At 32.9% G+C, this 22,189-nt stretch overlaps 1 pseudogene; it reads right to left on the reverse strand.

The window, feature by feature from the left end:
* Nucleotides 1-212: 212 nt before the first annotated feature.
* LOC100248534 (uncharacterized) lies at nucleotides 213-16,636 on the reverse strand (annotated as a pseudogene).
* Nucleotides 16,637-22,189: the final 5,553 nt, after the last annotated feature.

The following is a 22,189-nucleotide window of genomic DNA, read 5'->3' on the forward strand; positions in this document are numbered from 1 at the left end:
TGTTGTTTGTCATTTCCGTTGATTGACGAATGTATCACTGAGGAGGGCTTTTTATTTTATAAAATCTCAAGTTCAATCTTATGAACGTTTTTTATCGTGAAGTAGTATTGCGAATTAAGAATAATCATGAGTCTTGACATGTTCAATTTCAACAAGCATAAGCAACAAGCAATAACTAGAAATTAAAAATTAAAAATTAAAAATCACTGAACACTAAAATACAATCTGGTCCATGACATCATGAACCCCCAAAAGAAGTGGGAAAAGCCAGAACATAGTAACTACTGGCTTGTAGAATAGCAAACAAGACCACCTTCTATTAGTGTCATAACACGACATCAGCAAGACACTGGTGAATCCTTTCATACAATCTGTGGTTAAAACTTAAACCAACCTGACAAACAACCATACAGCCCGTAAATGAGTAGAGGCACAGGTCACAATAATGGCGTCATCAATCTTCTCATTCATCAGACTGATCAGATTCATCGGAATCCTCTTGAGATATCACTGCTGATCCTTGTTCCTCATCATCTTCTTTGCTTATCCTCACGGCTCTATTAGCAGTCATCTTGGTCAGTGCTGCAATTTTGCTTGCCCTCTGTGAGCGTGTGTTTATTGCGCCAGTAACCTTAGGAACAAAAGAAGTGGGTGACAGTTCTTCTTCAGAGGAAGACTCTTGATTTCTTACTCCTCGCCTGGTACGAGCAGGCCTGCTCGAGCATGAGACTGGTGTTGGTTGTATTTCCATGGAATCATCCACATCAAAGTTCAAATCAAGGTCTAACCTTCCTAGAATATGCATTGATGGGGAAAACATTGTTACTAGGCGATAACTACAAAAGCAAAACAGAATTTAGAGTCAAAAAAGAACAGTCCATCTAAAACCTTCATTTCTTATCATTGCTGTAACAGATACTATAGTAACTGGAACTGCCACTGAGACAGCCAAAACAAAATAAACTTCCAGCTGAGTGTAGTTATTCCATAGGGTCAGATTTAGGAAATGGTTCAAAAAGAAATACCAGCTCTTTGTTTAAGATTACAATATTAATGAGATTACAACTCATTCCAAAATAACAAAATGAGCTTTTATAAAATGCAAATTAAAATTAAAGATACAATAGCCACAATTTTCTATTTTTTCTCTTTATTTTATCTGTAGTTTTTTAATATCAAATTTTCTCTGAAGGTATTGATATATTTGTCAATTTCTCATTATCTCCATCTATCCAACATGTATTGTCCATATCATAGTTGTTAACTTGTAAAACATGTCATGTATTGTTTTTCTTTTTCTTTTTTAATCATGTAACGTATCGTATAATGTATCTTAAGTTTTTTTATATGGCAAAAAATAAATAGAAAATATTATTTATGTGTGAATATCTATTAAAAGGATGGAGTATAGAAGATAGTAAGATCTACAGGGTTAAACCATATTATATGCTATGAAAACATTGAATGCTAAAGTTTTGACAAATTCAAATTAACAAAATATAACTTTAATGTATAGATTCATCAAATAAATCCACAAAAATAAATTTTTTCAATTTTTAACTATGATTTTTAATTCCAAATTCTAACTAGGCATATGCATTTATTGTGTTGTTAATTTATATATATATATATGTATATATATATGCCTTTATATGTCATCTTCAAAGTTCTAGCTTTTCAAGTTCATCATCATTCCTTTTCCACCAAAAAAGAAATACAAAAAAAAACTAATATATTAAGTAAAAAATTTTATTCATTAATTACGATCATTTTCATTATCACCATTCAAACCAGTTAAATGAAAATTCTCCAATATGCATTGTAAAATTAAACTTACTTGACTTCTAGTATAGCATCTAACAATAAGAATGCAACGTTTCATATAAGATTATTTTACTTATTTCTCCTTTTTACGATCAATTTTTAATCTTTTAGTATATTTTAAACAATTAATATAATAAATTCTTTTAACAAAAAAAAACTAATTTGATTTTTAAAAAAAATTATAGAAAATAATTGAAAATGTATGTATCATTGTCTCGTAATATCACGTATTGTATAGTGTATTATATATGTATCATAAAATACACTTTAAAAGAAGATACAAATTGTGATATGCATCGATTTCCATAAAAAAAAGTATCGTTCATTGTATTGTATCATGTATCATAAGTTTTTACACATCGTGTACTGTAAGTTTTTAACAACTATGGTCCATATACATTCCTAATGTCTTTATCCAAATTTTCCACTTTTTCGTCCTTGATTCCTACTATCTTCATAAATTAAACATCATAACATCCATAAGGAAGATACTAGTCATGTCACAACCCAAATTCCGGGCGACCCAAAATTTGACCCGTGACCCCAGATCAAAGGTTTGACCCTAAGGGTTTCTCCTATTCCACGTTGGCAGTCAACCAAAACACTCTGGATTTTTTTTTTTCATACATCCCACTAGAATTCTCATAAACTACAATATCCCAAAACTACTCAAAACAACAAGATTAAATAAATATTCATTATAGTCCAAAATAAAAGTTCACAATTAACAACTTAATCAAAATAAAGCTTCATAACAAATCCATGAGTCATAATTACTAAAACAAATCCCAAAATCCAAAAAAAAAAACACAATAACAGAAAATGCCACGCTCCACTAGGCCGCTCCAGGAGCATCCTGAAGTCCTCCCTGCCCCACCTGTGGATCCTCATGAGAGATATCTGCATCTAAAAAGGTGTAACAAGGAAGGGGTGAGCATTTCCACATTGCTCAGTAGGGTGCCTAACACCCAAGGGGTTAAGGGCATTACTAAGTTCCAAAGAATACTAAAAGAATACTTCAACACAACAGGAACAATTCAACAGTATCAATCAAATCACATAGTTTAATATCTAATATTATACACAATTTCACAATATTCAACAATTACATGAATGCACATGAACATGTGACACACAGTCATACAATGCACTATTGTTCTCGAACTTTCACCGAAGGATACGCGTCCGCACCCAAATACACTTCCCATTTGGAGTCTTCCCGGGGTAACTTTTGGGTCTTTCATCCTAGGGATCTCTCTCCCTTCTTAATTCGCCCCACACGGCTTTCACTTCTCATCATTAGAATTTCTGTAATGCCCTTCTGGGCTTTCTCCTTACCATGAAGGCAAGCTAGGAAATTTATTGATCCTTTCCTCAACACATACTGATAGCACAGATCAGACTGTGAAAAAGGAAGACTAACACACTTCTCTCCAACAAAGCAAACTTCAAAACCATCTGGCAGGCAAAATATTATCCTACGGCGATGACAATCAATAAGCGCTCTATACACTGCCAACCAATCCATTCCCAAGATAACATCATACCCAGTCATATCTAAAATCCTCAAATCCACATTAAGTGCTCTATCCGCCAAGGTAATAACGCACCCTTTGCATATTCTATCAACTTTAGAGTTCATACCCATAGGAGATTCAATAAGTAACAAATTCTCTACCCTTTCCGATTTCAACCCCAATGCATTAGCACAAGATGTAGAAATGAAAGAATGAGTTACACCAGTATCAAACAAAACACGCACCCAAGTACTATATACCAAAATCATACCTTCCACCAAGAGGGCGTCCTCCTTTGGCTCTGTTGGGGTCAAGGCAAAAACTCTCCCAGCTGTCTGCCTTCCCAAAATTAGGGTTAAATTTCAAATATAGTGATTTGTGAATTTTTGGACATTGGTTAGAATATTTTCGGAATTTTTATGGTGAAAAGTTAGTTAATTTTGGATATTAAAAATTATTAGAAGGGTTGAAAAATTCCGAAATTAGGGTTTAATTTCAAAAATAGTGATTTGTGAATTTTTGGGCATTAGTTAGAAAATTTTTGGAATTTTTATGGTAGAAAGTTAGTTAATTTCGAATATTAGAAAATTATTATAATGGTTGAAAAATTCCGTAAGTGTGGTAAAATTTCAAGATTTTTGATATGCAAATTTTTAAATATTTATTTGGGATATTATCGGAAATTTTAATGTGGGAAATTATTTTATTGGATTATTGGGGAATGTTGAGATTGTTGAATTATTGAGAAACCTTGGAATTGTGGCATTCATTTGCATCATGGTTATGTGGAAAATAAATAAATAAATAAATAAAATTATGAAGATTGTGAAAAGTGTATGAAATGGAAAAAAAAAAAATAGTGATGAGAAGTGAAAGTCGTGTGGGGCGAATTAAGAAGGGAGAGAGATCCCTAGGGTGAAAGACCCAAAAGTTACCCCCGGAAGACTCCAAATGGGGAGTGTATTTGGGTGCGGACGCGTATCCTTCGGTGAAAGCCTGAGAACAATAGTGCATTGTATGACTGTGTGTCACACGTTCATGTGCATTCATGTAATTGTTGAATATTGTGAAATTGTGTATAATATTATATATTAAACTATGTGGTTTGATTGATACTGTTGAATTGTTCCTTTTGTGTTGAAATGTTCTTTTCGTATTCTTTGAAACTTAGTAATCCCCTTAACCCTTGGGTGTTAGGCATTCTATTGAGCAATGTGGAAATGTTCACCCCTTCCTTGTTACACCTTTTTAGATGCAGATATCTCTCCTGAGGATCCACAGGTGGGGCAGGGAGGACTTCAGGATGCTCCTGAAGCGTGGCATTTTTTGTTATTGTGTTTTTTTTTTTATTTTGGGATTTGTTTTAGTAATTATGACTTATGGATTTGTTATGAAGCTTTATTTTGATTAAGTTGTTAATTGTAAACTTTTATTTTTGGACTATAATGAATATTTATTTAATTTGGTTGTTTTGAGTAGTTTTGGGATATTGTAGTTTATGAGAATTCTAGTGGGATGTATGAAAAAAAAAAAAAAAATCCAGAGTGTTTTGGTTGACTGCCAACGTGGAATAGGAGGAACCCTTAGGGTCAAACCTTTGACCTGGGGTCACGGATTAAATTTTAGGTCGCCTGGAATTTGGGTCGTGACAGCGTAGTATCAGAGCCAAGGTTGCAATAATACCTTGCAAGATTACTTATCTTTGGCAGAGTTTGCTTATAACAACAGTTACCAATCTAGTATTGGCATGGCACCTTATGAAGCACTCTATGGGAGACCTTGTAGATCACCCTTGTGTTGGATAGAGGTGGGTGAGAGACGTTTGTTGGGACCTGAGATTGTTCAAGAGACTACAGAAAAGATACACCTCATCAAGGAAAAGTTTAAGACTGCCCAAGATAGACAGAAAAGCTATGCAGACCAAAGGAGAAGGCCCTTGGAGTTTAAGAAAGGGGATTGAGTGTTTGTAAAAGTGTCCCCTAGAAGAGGCATATTTCGATTTGGGAAAAAGGGGAAGTTAGCCCCTAGACTTGTGGGACCATTTCAGATTGAGAAGAGAGTTGGGCCAGTGGCATACAAGTTAATTTTGCCTCAACAATTGTCCCTTGTGCATGATGTTTTCCATGTATCAATGCTAAGGAAGTGTACTCCAGATCCAACTTGGGTAGTGGACTTGCAAGATGTTCAAATTAGTGAAGATACTTCTTATGTGGAGGAACCTTTATGAATTCCGGAGGTTGGAGAACATAGGTTTAGAAACAAGGTGATTCTTGCAGTCAAAGTGTGGTGGCAACACCATGGGATAGAAGAAGCCACTTGGGAACCTGAGGAAGAAATGAGACGACACTATCCGCAACTTTTCTACGATTTTTAAGGTAATCTCGTTTAAATTTCGGGACGAAATTTCTTTTAGGGGGGTAGAATGTAATGACCGGGTATTTTATGTCACGTTAGCATTTCAATTTTGAAAAGTCTTATTTTGAATAATGGTTGAAAAGTCAAAAAGAAAAGTGCCTGAAGAACACGTGTTAATTTTGGATTGGTGAAATTCGATTTATTGTGTTGGTTAATTAGGCGAGTTGAAAATTTTATGTCATGTCAGCCTTAGGGTGGAAATTTCTTAGGATTTTAGTAATTGGGAATTTCCGGAAAAGAAAAACAAAAACAAAAATGAAAAGTTAATTAATTAAAATTAATTAGAATTAATAAAATAATAATAATAATTAATTAAATTAAATTCCTTATTAATAAAAATTGAGAAAATATTAAATTGTGTGTTTTATAAATAAAAAATAAAAAATAAAAAGGGATTAATTTGGGCTTGGACGAAATAGGGTTTTAAAAGAAAAATGGGAGTTAGTTATTGGGTTTTTTTTTTAACTTGGGCTGGGCTTGAATGGGCTGTTTAGTAAGTGAATTAAAAAGAAAAGAAATGGGCTTGAGTGGGCTGTTTAAAAGGAAAAAAAATGGGCTTGAGTAGGCTGTTTAAAAGGAAAAGAAATGGGCTTGAATGGGTTGTTTGGTAAGTGGATTAAAAGGAAAAGAAATGGGCTTGAGTGAAAAAGAAGGAAACAGTAGTAGATCGTGGGAGAAAGGGGGCGGCGGCACTGTGGAAAATCTCACCTCGTCGGAGCTTTGACCGGCCGTTTGGGTGGTCAAACGACCTCCGTTTCTGCTCAGATTTGGAGGGGGTGTTCTACTCGACTAGAGGAACAATCCTACGATGGCCAATCGTATTTTTAGTGGCTGAATTCTTAGATCTGTGATAGGGGACCCTAACCCTAAAACTTAAATTTAATGTGTTTTTCTCTTGAAAAAAATTGTAAATGTTGTCATTATGAGTTAAGTAGGAATTATGGGTGTTGTATGAATTTTTCTAGATTATTTGGAATTTGTTTGGAATTTTTGTAATTGCGGAAAATTGATTTTGATTTATAATTAATTGTTTTGAATTGTTAAAAAATTATTAGATGGGTTGAAAAATTCCAAAATTAGGGTTAAATTTCAAATATAGTGATTTGTGAATTTAACCCTAATTTTGATATTTTTCAACCCATCTAATAATTTTTTAACAATTCAAAACAATTAATTATCAATCAAAATCAATTTCCCGCAATTACAAAAATTCCAAACAAATTCCAAATAATCTATAAAAATTCACAACACCCATAATTCCTACTTAACTCATAATGACAATATTTACAATTTTTTTCAAGAGAAAAACACATTAAATTTAAGTTTTAGGGTTAGGGTCCCCTACCACATATCTAAGAATTCAGTCGCTAAAAATACGATTGGCCACCATAGGATTATTCCTCTCGTCGAGTAGAACACCCCCTCCAAATCTGAGCCGAAACGGAGGTCGTTTGACCACCCAAACGGCCGGTCAAAGCTCCGGCGAGGTGAGATTTTCCACAATGCCGCCGCCCCCTTTCTCCCACGATCTGCTACTGTTCCCTTCTTTTCCGCTCAAGCCCATTTCTTTTCCTTTTAATCCACTTACCAAACAGCCCACTCAAGCCCATTTCTTTTCCTTTTAAACAGCCTACTCAAACCCATTTCTTTTCCTTTTAAACAACCCACTCAAGCCCATTTCTTTTCCTTTTAATTCACTTACTAAACAGCCCACTCAAGCCCAGCCCAAGTTAAAAAAAAAAACCTAATAACTAACTCCCATTTTTCTTTTAAAACCATGTTTCGTCCAAGCCCAAATTAATCCCTTTTCATTTTTTATTTTTTTTTTTATAAAACACACAATTTAATATTTTCTCAATTTTTATTAATAAGGAATTTAATTTAATTAATTTTTTATTATTATTAATTCTAATTATTTTTAATTAATTAACTTTTCATTTTTCGTTTTCGTTTTTCTTTTCCGAAAATTCCCAATTACTAAAATCCTAAAAAATTTCCACCTTAAGGCTGACATGGCATAAAATTTTCAACTCGCCTAATTGACCAACACAATAAACTGAATTTCACCAATCTAAAACTAACACGTGTTCTTCAGGCACTTTTCTTTTTGACTTTTCAACCATCATTCAAAATAAGACTTTTCAAAATAGAGATGCTAATGTGGCATAAAATACCCGATCATTACAAGTCACAGGTTAAAAACATAGCAGAAAGTGTGAGGATTGAAATATTCAACTCCTTGCCATCTTTCATAGTCAAGAAATATCCATAAGCCAAGTGAATCTCACGGTTTTAAACTCTTACCTCTGCAGCTATGCGGATGGCAAGACCCTCCTCCCCACATTCAAAATCAAGTGAAGGCTCCGAAAAACCATCTAGCACTTCAGGCAGTTCATTATTTTGGTTTTCATTCTGTTTTTTAGTCTCTTTTGCATATAAGGGAGCTTGCATCATTTGCATCATAAAACGTGATGCCTGAACTGCAAGCTTACGCATATTAGACACCAAAAAAGGAGATCCCCCTGCACTGGTATTGATCCCTGGCCACATTGAACGCATGACAGGCATGAAAGATTTGGATATACATTTCTGCATTTAAAGAAAAAGAAGAAAAAAAGGTTGAAAAATTAAATTAGAAAAAGGGCCACTAACAAGTACAACCAATGCCATGTGTAGTAATATGCCAGATACAAATATAAGAGACATCACATCCTGGAATCCATGTTACTTACCTTGTGATCGGCTGAGAGTGATCGATAATGCTCAAAGAATACGGATAGGCACTGTTTCAACCTGGTCAAGAACTCAAAAAGATATCAATACAAATGACTAAATAAAAAAGAATTAAGAATCAGATATAGGAAGCCACAAAGTAACCCACCTCTGCAGTTCTTTAGTTTCATTACTGAAATATAGGATTATAAGCTTGCTCAAGAATGAAGGATGTAATGAAGCAGGTATGCTTGGATAGTTCTCACTCAAAAGAAGAATCTTTGCAAACCCCTCCCCTAGGATAGCTTGAACTGACTCATTCTCATCCATATCTACAGATTTGATCCAATCATTTACGTTGAGTCCGGCATATAACAGATCAAGCAATTCAACATTCCAATCCTCATTCATATCACACAAATTAACAGGACTAAAGGTCATCTTATTTTCATGAAGCAGTGATGAGAGCTCCAGCCCCATTGCTCTATCTACCTCCTGGGGACCATGCCACATTCCAAAATCAATCAATGCCTTACAAGCCACAATACTAATTGAAGAAGGGCCCTTAATAAAACAAAACCTCAACTGTTTTACTAGTTCCACACTGGGCTTCCTCTCCAGCAACCCAAAAAGGCCAAGACACCTGGTAGCAACCCCCTGTACATCCAAGTGAACATGCTTTGCCTGCATTTCATAGTCCATATAAATGTTTAATACCTTCCATAAGAAAAGGAGGATTGAGAAAGATATAGCTCAGTGCAAGTAACGATCCAAAAAAATGTTTCATTGAATTCATACCCCTGGAAGCAATAGGGATTGCAGTAGCTCATCAGGTTCAATGGATTTCCCTTGCATCCAACGGAATGATTTAGCATTTTCCAAGAGAAGGCCAATCACAGAAAGGTAGTGCATCCAGTGCAGGAAATCTGTTGTTCTCTCCCTACAAGGCTGAACAAGCTCCTCTACAACGCCAAGAAGAACTTCTTCAAATTCACCAGTGGCAGCATGGACTTTCCTTGCCAACCCTGACACTGCATCAGCCCATTCTCGGTCACCACCAAGATTTATCCCATCTCCCATGACAACTTTGTTCCCATCTTCATCCACTTCATATTCAGTAGGCTTGCGCAATAGTTCCTGCACAAAACCACTGGAAACCTTCCTGTTTGTAGCATCAGAGAAATCAAGCATAGCACCAAGCAATAGTAGCTGCCGAGATAATTTGATCCTAAAATTATCAGATAGTAGAACATTGTAAAGCTAAATAAAAAATAAGAACTAATGCTTTGTTTGGGGAGCATTTTCCAAAATTGTTTTTCCAAAATAGTTTTGAAAAAACAGTTTTTGAAAATTATTCTCTTATATTTTATATAACAAAAGTTTATTTGAGAATTTAAAATTTTCATAACTTGTTTTTTATATATTAAACTATGTTTTACAAATAACTTTTATATATATTGCTTCATTTTTAATCATTCTTTATATCTATATAATTAACTTTTAAAACAACCTTAAAAAAAAAAGTGAAAACAACTAAGGCTCTGTTTGAAAAGTGTTTTCGAAGATTGTTTTTTAGAACAATTTTTTTGAAACTATTCTCTAATGTTTTGTAGAACAAAAGTCTGTTTGGAAAGCTAAAATGTTTTTAACATGTTTTCTATGTTTTTAAATATGTTTTAAAAATAACTTTTATACATATTACTTTATTTTTAATCATTCTCCATATTGTATAATTGTTTTTTAAAACCCTTAGAAAACAAATGAAAACAATTAAAAAATGCTTTCAAAAAATACGATGTTTTCTATTTTAAACAAAACTATTTTTTTTTCTTAAGAACCGAAAATTGTTTTCTTTTTATAAGAATAAAAAATTGTTTTCTATTTTCTAATTGTCAAATGTGTCTTCCTGTTTTTTTTTTTTTTTTAGAAAACAAAAAATTGTTTTCAAAAACAATTACCAAACAAAGCCTAAAAAATATTCTTTAAAAACACCATGTTTTATATTTTTTACGAACAAAAATTATTTTCTGGGTTTTAGATGTCAAAGATGTTTTCATGATTTTTTATTTTGAAAAATAAAAAACTATTTTCAAAAAACTGTTTTAAAACTGGTTTTTAAGAATGAAAAACTATTTTCTATTTTCCAATTTTTTCTAAAGAACTAAAAATTGTTTTTGAAAATAGTTAGCGAACAGGGTTTAAAAGATGTTCTCTAAAAACAACATATTTTCTATTTTTATGAACAGAAAATTCTTTTTTGGTTTTTAGATGTCAAACATGTTTTCCTAATTTTTCATTCTGAAAAACAAAAAATTGTTTTAAAAAACAATTACCAAATAGAGCCTAAAATGTTAAGCTCAAATCAACCATATGAACTACACCCACCAGCATCAAGATAGCTTTGACCAATTCTACATAGTCAGAAACCATTGCAGGAAGAACTCTCTCTAGAAGGTCATTATTGTCTGATGCTTCTGCTGCATACACTGCTGCTTCGGTACCCATTGTTGCAGCACATCAGAGCCTCTTTCCTGCTCAAACATTCATTAAATCCTCAGATAATTGAGATGATGTGTAGGTAACTTGAACCTCAGTATGAGTAACTTCCAGCCTAGTAATTGAATTACATGGTGACACTCACTAGATGTCAAATAGCAAACCAGGAACATTATATTGTGTTCCCAACCAGTTATGCATGTGATTAACCTTCAATTGGCATGTTTTGTTATAAAAATGCGGTAAAGACGTTTTCAAGCATTAATACCATGCCTACCAAGAAAACAAAAAGATTCCCAAGAAATAGAATAGGTAATAAACCTTGCTTCTTGCAAGAGGTTTCTTAAAAATGTTTCCTACAAAAATCTTAGTATTAATGCAAAGAAAAAAACAATTAAATTGAACAGCTTACTTGTGCTTTCATCTGCAAATTCCTACACACAGTTTTCCAATAAAGAGCAACCTCTGCTTCCATTAGTTGAATTCTTAGGATGCAGTGGCCTGATTCTCCTGAAATACATATGCATAAAACATTAAGATGCTGCAAACTGAAAGTTATGATTAGATAATCAAACTGAAAGCCGTGTTTTAAAAGGCTATCAAGCCTCGAGCTGAGGCTCTACAAATTAGCCTTGAGGCTATAGCCTCAGTTAAGTTAATTGAAGCTCAAGCCTCACCCTATCGAGGCTTATAGCTTTGAGGCTACAGCCTCAAGGCGGTTGAGGCCTAAGCCTCAAATATCCAAAGGCTTTTCGACCTTTATTGGCTTTTGATACATATTTTATAAAAGGCTTAAGTCTCAATATTCAATGAGTTTTAATGGGTGCTATCATCTATGCTTTTATTTATATAAATTTCCTAAATTATATATCAAGTCCCTACTTGGTTAAACCTTTTACAAAATAAAGGTTTACTTAACTTTCAGTTAACTTTTAAAATGGAAGGGAAAAAGAGTTTGAGAAGAATAAGGGAATTATTGACACTCCTAGGGGTTGATCTCATATATAATTTAATTATTGATAAATGAAAAAAGATACTACTACAATTGGTGGATGAAGAAGAAGAGGTATTGGTGAATATTAACACAAATGGGAGGGATAATATAGCAATTGGACATTATTATAGTCCTTGGAGGATCCTAGTGATAGTAACAATAATGTTGAAAATTATTTGGTAAAACCATGAGAGCTAAATTTTAGGAGAGAAAAAGGAATTAAACTAGAACTATTAACAATGAAAAATAATTAAATTTATCATTTTTATTTTTATTTTTATAGGAAACCACACATGAATATATTGATAGGATAAAATAGTACATAAGGAGGATGAGAAATCCTCCTGCCAAAATTAAAACTAAACAACACAAAAAAATAACATGACACTACACCGTCTCATTGGAACTACACACTGCTAGCCAATCTAGTTGTAAAACGTTAAGGGGAATGCCCTTAAAACCCGCTGAGCAAAAAGCCCAAAACGAAGCGATGAAATGAATGGAGTCCCAAAGATTCTTTGAATTCCTAGCTTTGTCCTCAAATATCCTAGCATTTTTTTCCCGCCACACAACCCAAATTAAAGCTATGCACGCGTTTTGCCACAAAACCAACCCTCTCTTGGACTTACCAAAACCTTTATAATTGATGAACATCATGTCTGAAATGCTTTTCAGAGGAACCCAATCCATCTTGGCTAACTGAAATAGTCTGTGCCACAACCCCAACGTCACAGAACAATGAAGGAATAGATGAGTACAAGAGTGGCAACTAGTACAAGAGTGGCAAATTATCTTACTCATAACATCACAATAAATTGAATAATAAAAAAGACATAAACTTCATAATGAAATATAAGAAATGAAATTCTCTGCAAAATGTTTGGCAACTAGTACAAGAGTGGCAAAATGAATAACAAAAAAGGATATATCACATTTAGAAAAGGCCTTTATGAAACTCCAAGGTTTTCGTATCACTATCTTCTCTTCATTCTTCTCAAGTTTAACTTTGTTTGCTGTTGATATAACTGAGGTATCTCATTCCCCACCTTAACACTTAAAAACATGCAGCACTGATCCTTGTTATTTTCTGTTGTAGTTAACTACCTTGGGGTTATCCAACATTTGCAAATTTCTTCAGAACCCTCTTATCTTAGGTAAAAATTGTCAGGCAAAAGTTTAAAACAGATAAACTACCATCCTAAAATCTCTCTTGAGATTTTGTTCTTCTCTTCCTTAATATTGTAATGTTCAATCCTTTTCTCAACCACCTAATACTACTTTACTGTCCCACTGCTCTCACAGAAATTTTCTCCCTCTCAGCTTCTCTAAAAAAATGATCAATCTTATGTTGCATGCTAGGACCAAAGATAATGAGATTTATCACATTTCATCTGTTTTTCATTTTTTTTTTTTTTTTTGAAACTAATGTTCATGATTTTCTTTATGTTGCATATAATAATCCATACATTATTTTTCCTTCTAAAAGAGGACAATCAGTGGTTGGAATAAGATTTACTATTTCAACTCAAACAAGGCATTGTAAACTGTTTTTTTTTTTTTAATGATTCTTTTATGTTATTCATGTTATTTGTCTAATTTAAGGAACCATAGTAGACATATCACTTTTTACAGGGATTTTTTTCTCTTGTTCCTATTGCAACTTGAACATGGAACCCCACCATAGTAGAAATGTTTTGATTGTATTTTTCCAATTTCATGGTTTATTCTAAGTTGAGATAGGTTCTGAAGATATTTTTGAGCAACTTACTAACATAAATGTAACATTACAAACACCACATCACATGTGCCCTCACTTCTACTCAGATTAAAAAAAGTTATTACAACTCTTAAGAATCTTTATACTAGGCTGATTTATACAATCTCAATGTGGATTACCCTTGAAACATTATAATCCTAACCCTTAACACGACTTCAAGAGTTTACACAACTCACATAACCACTAAAGTATACAATCCTAAGAACAGTTTAAGAAGTAACATAAATAATCAAAGCTTGAATAGAGAGTAAACTTTCAAGCTAATTAGCCATACTAACCAAGTCAAATTAAATAATGAACCAGCTTGGTCTCTGCATGTGCTTGGATGCTCTTGCATCAAACACTCCAGTCACTATACACCGAAGGCATGCTTCAGTTAGCACAGTTTGACAATATTCTAGTGTACAATATGCCCAACCTAAAAGATATAGTATAGAAGACAATGGACTTGATGGACCTCACAATCTAAGTAAACAGTCATATTGCTCCCTAAGCTTTCTTTAAATCCATATTTGTTGATCATATTGATGTATTACTCGATTAGATCAGCTCATGCTGTCCCAGCCTTTCTCATCCATGAGTACACAGGCATTAGAATAGTTAATAGAGAGATAGAATTGAAAACAATTAAAGGGAAAAATTCTTTCTAACAAGAACAGCTATAAGTTCTTCCAACCTTCAATTTCATTGCTGGTTGATACTATGAACTGCCGAATACTTTGATCATCCTGCAATTGTACTGCCCCGGCTTTTAGGAGAGCTTCCATTACAGATTCCCCAACCAATTCATAGGTTTCAACATCGAGATACTTGAGAAGCTCTATAGGGTCCCCGTTGCAGCATTTAACAAGCCACTCATCCTTCAATAACTTCAGACACTCCTTTGTAACAGCTGCAGAACAATCAGTATGTCCTCTCTGAAGAATAATTGTCCTAACTTTGATGCTACCAAATGAAGCAAGATGAAAAGTAAATGTTAGATTAATGAAATACTAATATTGATGCAAGATAAAACTCTAAGGTTATAGTCATAATACCCCCAATCATAACTTTACATCTCTGCAACTACTAGATATTACCAAAAATAGTTTTTCAGTTACAGTTGAATGAAAGAAAATTTTGTATTGCAATCAAATAGAAAAATGGAAAAAGAAAGTCTATATGTCTACTTGTAATGATTTATATTAATCATCATTTACAATATTCAAAGTTACAAACTAATGTTGTGAGAAAATTTGAGAGGAAAAACTAAGAAGATTGGAATATTTGCAGGGATAAGTCAAAGTTACCTAAGACTTTGGAGAGGAAATTTATTAGCAAGAATGTAGTATGCTGCTTTGCGTACTACCTCACTCACGTCAAGGGTATGATCAAAGATTGCCACTGAAGTAGCATTTGAAGGTGGCAAAGATAATACTATCATTTTACGAACCTCCTGCAAACACACCACATCTGATACCATCTTAGCTATGTACCATAAAATAGCCAAGTACTAGCAAAGGTAATGCTATTGTTTTGGCAAAAGTTAATGTTACCATCTTAACAATGTACCAGAAAAAAAGAAAAAGAAAAAACATTAATCTCAAAAGTTCATTCAGGAGTGAAATTTTTTGTCAAAAATTTGTGCTTGATAGTATCCTTCAATCTTCCAAGAATGTATATACATAGACTGAATCCTCATTATAGTAATTTCAATTCCCATGAACTGGTTAGAGCACTCACAGCATTATGCTCTAAAGGCAGTGCTTCAAGGAATAAATCAAGGATATCACTGTTTTCAGAATCATTTGCAAAGCGTGCAAGAGCCCTAACTGCAAGTGCACGGACTAAAGGAACCTTATCCCCCACACGCAGCTTCATGCATTCTATCACCTCATCCCAAAGTTCATTGCTTACTTCTGCATCATCCGGCAGTCGCATTATAATCTACAAAATTAAGATATTCATTAAAAAAAATGATTAACAGAGAAGGACAGGGAGAAATTGGTTTGAAACAATAACTTCTCATCTAAAATCTTGGCTAGTTGAATCAAATTTTCAACATAAATTCAAATGAAGTGAGCCTCTACAGAAGCTTCAGAAAAAAGTAATTTACATACAGAAAAGATAAAAAAAGACAAAGAAATTCAGGCATATGGCAGAAGCACTTCTCATTTCTAAAAGAAGCATATCTCATTTTTCAAAGTAAACTGAAACCCACTTGTTCAAAAATAGATTGAGGCAAGAAAACCCTTTGGAATCAATTTCTGTGATTAAAAAAAAAATCTAAGATCAATTTATTTGCCGATTTCATAGATTTAAAAAAATGGCATTTTAAAAATTGAAGAATTTATCACAATCCAAAATATAATAGGTTACTGAAAATGTTCAAAGTCCCAAAAAATAGGTTCCCTGATACTCGTCCAAAATTTTTAAAAGCCCAGCTAGAAACCAAAATGGATTTCCTCCATTTCGTTGGCAACCAAATGGGAAAAAAAGACATGAACAAGTACCTCGGAAATCATCTGACAGGCCCGAAAGCGCGCAGTCCTGTTGGCAGCAGTGGCAGCATTAAGGAGGAAGCGGAAGAAGTCCTCCAAGAAAGCGGTGGGGGAGTCACATTTACTCGCAAAGGTTGCGATAAATCTGACCGTCCTCTCCGCGGAGTATGTGCGTCTGGGGAAAGCGAAAAGGGGGAATTAGGGTTTTGGAAAAAGCGGAGAAGAAGAGGGAAGATGAGGCAGCGGATCGGAGGGTAGAGAGGTCTTTGAGCTTTCTGATGTGAGCGGCGTTTGAGGCTCCGCTTTCGTCTAAAACCCTAGCAATCTTCTGCATTAGCGCCTTCTCTGCTTCCATGTCCACCACCATATCTTCTTCCTACTCCGTTCCTTAAATGCTTAAATGCTTAAATGCCTATTAGCATTTTGCTCCTCTTTCACCTGTGCTTTTGAATTTTGAGGGGGAAGAGAATCCAACCCCAATCCTAAGAAAGCCATCGTTGGGCTTGGGCTTGGGCTTGGTATTGGGCTTGGGCTTGGGCTTCCTAATAGGGGACAAGTCCCTGGTTGTCGCTCTCTCTCACCATCATCCCAAATAATGACAATGACAATAATAAAGTGTATTAAAAGAGGGCTTAATTATAACTAATTATTTTGAATTTTTGAGATGAATGCATCCAGAGAAAGAGAATGGATGTGATGTCAGGATTACAGCTCGTAAAAGAACAGACCTCCCATTGAATTATATTAAATTGAGTGGTGTTTATGTTTGATATTAAATAAATCATCTTCTTCCTACTTGCCCTCTCAATGCTCTTTGGGTGTCCTTCGTAGCTAGCGGTTCTAGATACTATATTTCTATTTATTAGACCAAGAGTGCGTTTAGTAGTGATTTTAAAAAACATTTCCAATCTTCCTAATATTTGAATAATAAAAATTTTTAAGAGCTCGTTTGATAGTAAGTCTAATAGAAGTGTTTTTCTTAAAAGTGTTTCCTTTTGCAGTGTTTCCTTGTAAAACACTTTTATAAGAATCAGAAAAAATGATTTTTTTGATAATATGTTGTATAAGTAAAAAAAACACTTTTAACATTAATAAATTATCAAAAAGGACATATATACATTTATATTGTTAAAAAAAACTAAAAATAATCTTTTTTTATGATTTAAATAAAAAATTTACAAAAAGAATTAGATTAATAAATAAATATCAATCATGATATAACAAATTATTTGATTATATATTAGTTTAAAATTAATAATTTTTTTATCACTATAATAAAATTTTAAAAAATATTTACAAAAAACATTGAAATCAATAAAAAAAGAACATTGAATAAAAGATAATTTTCAAAATAAAATAATATATGATTACCTATTAATTTCTATAAATAAAAAAAAAACTTTTCTAATTAAAAGTATATAAGAAGACAAATGTTTTCATAGCAAAAAAAGGGGAACATATCTTGTAGAAATAATGAACCTAACAAAAAATGTTAAATGACTAAGATGAAATATAAAAAATGAACAAATGAACTACACATTAATAAAATGAAAAACAATATCAAATTTTATAAGAAGTTTACCACCAAAGCTCATCTAATAGTCGCAATTTTTAGAGAAAGAAATAATAAAAAGTATCAAAAAATGGCATAATGACTTTTCAACGCACACATAAAGCAAACCAACATCTCTTTCCTCTCCTCAACCAAACAACTAAACAATATTAGGTAACAAAAATATGTCTCCATATAAGAACAAGAAACAACTCCAACCCTCAAACATGTTTATGTTTAAGCCATGCAATCTGATCAATCGGGTCTTCTAATGCAACAAACATCTCTCTATTTTCCTTGACAACCATGATATTTGTGGCTTTCATACATAACTCAGAGTCATTCTTCACTTCAGGCATGCCATGTATGATTTTCATTACTTCAACAATGCTACAACCTGGCTTATCTCCTCTACATGAGATAGAAGACCTATTCTCCACAACACTTTCAAAGCTTAATTATCAGAAACTGTCTGCCATTAGACCAAACAAAGCATCACAACCTGTCTACTCAAAGTAAAAAGTGATCAAATTCCTCCCAGTTTTGCCTGTCAACATTGTACATGACATGTGCATTAGGAATTCCACCAAAGATACAAGTAATGGATTCCTTGTAAGTAGATAAGTTGTCCATATTGGGTTCATGGACTTGGGTAATCCAGTAGAGACTATAGTACACCTAATTGGAGGGATAGCTTGTCTTAACAGTTAAGATAGGTTTCCCTTGGTGAATGCACTAGTGTATGTGAAACACACTAGACATGACCAATGGTGAATCATGATTTAAGGCTATTAATTGTCATGATTCACCAAGCTATTATACTACATGGACTCTCAACCTTGAGAGGATATTGAGCTTGTGCCAAAATCAATAGGAGGCTTTGATTTATGGATGAGACCCTAAAGTGGTCATATCACTATTGATGAAGGTTGGTGGCAATAGGTATTCTTAAAAGAGGCATCATGTTATCTCATAGGATTGAGAGAGTGTGTCCCCTTGGGTGATCCAAAGGACATATGATCATGAAATGTATGGCCATAGTAATTCCTTTAGTGGAATTTGACCTATGCTCTTTGGAGGTAGAGTATGTCATTTGATCACATAATAAGTGGGATCTATAACTCAAGGATTTGAGAGGTAATCTTGATAGGTAATAACACTACCTTGTTATATTACAGACACCAATTCAGGGGGAGATTTGCATGCAATGGATAGTAGGTCATGGACCCGAGCACTTGGTGTCTCGTTATAATATACATAAGGTACTAGAGTGCAATTGACACTCTATAGTGAGATGTTGAGTCAATTTCAGAATTTGATTATGAAGGAGCCAATACTCCTATGAGTCCCAATGATCCCCGTGTTGAGCTCATATTCTTTGATGACATAGTTTATGAAGATTGGATGAGTTTTTAGTTCACTTTTGTGCATAAGGGTGTTTTAGTAATTATATAAGGTTGCACAAGGATAAGTGAGTGGTATCTTTGGATTGGGCTAATTGATTAATTAGGGTCTTGTATGGTTAATTAATCAATTAGCAACCTTTTTGTGCTAGATTAAGTTAAGCCCATGGTGGGCTTAAGTCACTTTAGCATAGTACGAAGCCTATAAATCCCCCTTTAGGGGTTAGGGCTTCATTGTCTTGCCATTTTGTACCTATAGTTCCGAGAGAGAACCCTAGCCTCCACCCTTGAGATTTCCACCATCTTAGTGGCTAAACACAAGGAAGAGTCATCGGGTAAAAGATCTTGGGTATACGAAAAGTGCACTAGAATCACACAAGCTGCATGCACGAGAACCACACAGGATGCTCACAAATCGCATGCACAAGAATCGCACGTGGTGTGCATAGGCCACATGCATGGAAGGAATCACACTGGACATACACGTGGGTCGCAACATGAAGAGAGATTCTCCAATTTTTCTAGACATATTCTTTACAATAAGGAATTGATCTAAGAACATTCAGATTTAGGTGTCAGCACTTTTTCTCTAGTTCTTTATCCTAATATGGTTTTTGAAGCTATTATTTTTCGTTATTTTATATCTAGAGAGCCCTCAAGATATATGCATGCACCCTATGAGATTCAGAGCACAAAAATGAGTAATCCAAGTTTCCTAACAATATTTTCTTTTAGTTAATTACTTGCATGATGTATATAACCTCAAGCCAATTTCAATTCAATAAAAAAAATCCCTATTTCAATCCATTTTTTGTATTTATTTATATATTTTTTTAATAATTGTTGGCAACAACATTTCTCCATGAAACTTTGTAGAGTAGAATTACTACTAAGATTGAATTCAAGTTGTCCATCCATTCATTCATTTCCTATTTATTGTGTTTGACTTATTTATTCATTTGTCATTTATTTTTATTTTTATTTATTTTACTCACTATGTTTGAGCATATGAAAGAGAAAGTTAATTTGTAATTTTATTTGGCATGTATTATTCAATTAATGATTTAAGTGTCAAAGTCGATCTTACTTACTTAATAGAGACCAATATATTCGAGCTTAGAAATCCCTTGTACCTTCCCATTAGATAACATGATCTCGAATTCATCATTTGTTCTTAATTCATGAACCTTTTTAAGGTTTATTTGAGATCCCATAGGATTTCAACCGTGTAAGGTTTTATTTTTTATTTTATGTTTTCTTAAAAATGAATAAAATAATTGCAACTTCAAATAAAAAATAAGTAAATAAATAATAGCACCATATGTATACCACCAAAATCTGTATTATATTGAATATTTAAAATAAAGCTAAAAGCATAATTAGTTACAATTAAATCACATACATGGTTTCCATATTCCATGAGTGAAGTTAAAGCTCCATACCTTGTGGATCAAGTTTTAACCAAGAATGCTACCATGTTCCATATTCCATGGGTAAAGTAAAAGGTTCACTAGGGACTTGGGAGTGATGATGCAGCCACCACTGTCTGCAATCCTTTTGGAGCAAGTTTTTACCATATTCCATGAGTAAAGTAAAATTAAAATTAAGTAAAAGCTCCTACTGTGGGGTGACGCAGTCACCACTTCCCAATCCTTGTGGACAAAGTTTTTGTACCAAGGAATATTTGTGGGAGATAAAGCATGTCCACTCGCATAAAATTCCTTATGCCCAAAGTGCTCTTTATGAAATGCTAATCACTTTCAAGTCCTTTGCTCGCCCACTACAACAACTTGACAAATTCTAATGGAATATTATACCAATTTTCAAGACTACACACTTGTTTCACACCTCACCCCCACTCCATTGGATTCTCATCAAATCAAATTGTGGATTTGGAGTATACCTTGGATTTTTTTATTTTTTTTAATTAAGAAAAATGTTGCCAAAAGTAAATAGAGGGATAAAGAATTATAGGAATAATGAAAGGAAAGCAAACTAGCAGTTGCATTGGTATTATTATCATTTTTTCTATCATCTTATTAACATATTAATTATTATTATTTTTTTTATCATATTCCATCATCTTGTATTATGTAAACAAATGGTGAATCCCACAAAATAAAAGAAAAAATTTAGAAAAAGTATATTTTCATATACTCATATAAAAATAATTACAAAATAAAAACTCTTTAAAAATAATTTAAATTTTATGCACTCACGGGTCAAAGATAGTACATATATTATTAAAAGATAGTGTCTGAATGATTAAAAATAGTACATATAACAAAAAAAATGCATAAAATACAAATTATTTTTAAATAATTACTTGAAATTTTAATTAAATTTTACGCACTCATGGGTTAAAAGTACAATACCTAGATCATTAAAAGATAGTGTCTGAAAGGTTAAAAATAGTACATTTGACCAAAAAAATGTATAAAATATTAATTATTTTTAGATAATTACTTAAAATTTTAATTTTGAGATTTTTTTTTTTATATGAGTGTATGAAACACACTTTTTCTTTTAAATTCAATGAAATCTAATCACATACTTTGTTGGATTTATTCTTCATCTTTTTCTCTTATGTAAAATACAGATTTTAAAAATGTATAATTTTTAAATAACTTGTATTAATTTGATTTTTTTCTTATTGGTTAAATAACATCTTCTCTTTTCATAATTTATATGAAAAAGGATTCTAGGATTCTAGGATTTACTATGTTTGGTAATTGTTTTCTAATTTAAAAAACAAGTTTTACAAACTTTTGACAAAAAGTAGTTTTATTAGAATTCATTCAAAGTAAGTTGTTTTTTTAGAATAATTTTATGGTATTTTTTTTATAAAAAAAAAATTGTTAGAGTTTTAAAATAATAATTGAAGAAATAAAAAATACTAAAAAAATTTTGTATTGCATATAAGTGTAAGAAAACTATTTTCAAATAAAATTTGTTTTTAAAAATTAAAAACCATATATGTTTTTAATTATTAATTAATTAAATAATTGAAGGTTCAATT

Source organism: Vitis vinifera, chromosome 7, assembly GCF_030704535.1.
Source record: "Vitis vinifera cultivar Pinot Noir 40024 chromosome 7, ASM3070453v1".
Classification (NCBI taxonomy): domain Eukaryota; kingdom Viridiplantae; phylum Streptophyta; class Magnoliopsida; order Vitales; family Vitaceae; genus Vitis; species Vitis vinifera.